We start from the raw sequence: 892 nt of genomic DNA, 5'->3' as shown, positions 1-892 counted from the left end.
AAAACGCATGAAAATATATGCGTTTTCCCATCGTGTAAACGGGGTATAAGACTTAGCCTTAATGCTTTGTTTGGGGTTGTCTTGAGGATGAATCTATCCCGAACCTGATTTCATGTGAATGAAATTCTATCGGATCTGACTTCTGAAACGCAACCTATGGTTCTTAGCATATCTCAACATGCTAACATGCTTTACAAGTCTAGTTTTAGTCTGTAGCCCTTTGCTAACTTCATAGCTAACATTATCTATATTTAAAATCTGCAAGAGTTTAACTGAAATATTTTTTCCCCTCAGGAAGAAACGTCCAGAGAGACTCAACCAAGGACGCGACAATGCTGGTTCTGGTACTGTGCCATAATGAGTAAGTACTGGGGCTGTTTTGGGCTCTCTTGCAACAGATTCATGTTGTAGCCATCGATGATGGCAAACCCCCTTGTATGGTTGTGGGCGAAAGGCTGGTGTTGCTAAAGGGTTTTCATATTAAGACTTAGCCTTAATGCTTTGTTTGGGGTTGTCTTGAGGATGAATCTATCCCGAACCTGATTTCATGTGAATGAAATTCTATCGGATCTGACTTCTGAAACGCAACCTATGCTAAGAACCATATCTCAACATGCTTTACAAGTCTAGTTTTAGTCTGTAGTCCTATGCTAACTTCATAGCTAACATTTATCTATTTTTTAAATCTGCAAGAGTTTAACTTTAATATTTTTTTCCCCCTCAGGGGACACGTCCAGAGACACTCGTCCATGGACGCGACATTGCTGTTTTTGGTACGGAGCCATAATGAGAAAGTGCTTGGCTTTTTGTTGGGCTTGATGTTTTGGCCGCTGCAGTACTAGGATATCCTGAACCTGATTTCATTACAATGAGGAGAGACCAGGGGCCTGTT

At 40.9% G+C, this 892-nt stretch overlaps 2 non-coding genes across 2 annotated transcripts; both read left to right on the top strand.

The window, feature by feature from the left end:
* The first annotated feature begins 79 nt into the window (after positions 1-79).
* LOC122130755 lies at positions 80-149 on the top strand. The gene has a single exon (XR_006151955.1). It is a non-coding gene; the product is annotated as a small nucleolar RNA SNORD50 (small nucleolar RNA).
* Positions 150-514: 365 nt separating this feature from the next.
* LOC122130754 lies at positions 515-584 on the top strand. Its single transcript, XR_006151954.1, has one exon. It is a non-coding gene; the product is annotated as a small nucleolar RNA SNORD50 (small nucleolar RNA).
* The last annotated feature ends 308 nt before the right edge of the window (positions 585-892 follow it).

The sequence above is a fragment of the Clupea harengus genome, unplaced genomic scaffold (genome assembly GCF_900700415.2).
Source record: "Clupea harengus unplaced genomic scaffold, Ch_v2.0.2, whole genome shotgun sequence".
NCBI lineage: Eukaryota > Metazoa > Chordata > Actinopteri > Clupeiformes > Clupeidae > Clupea > Clupea harengus.
The sequence above is the reverse complement of the archived record's forward strand: the minus strand, read 5'-3'. Positions and strand labels throughout refer to the sequence as shown.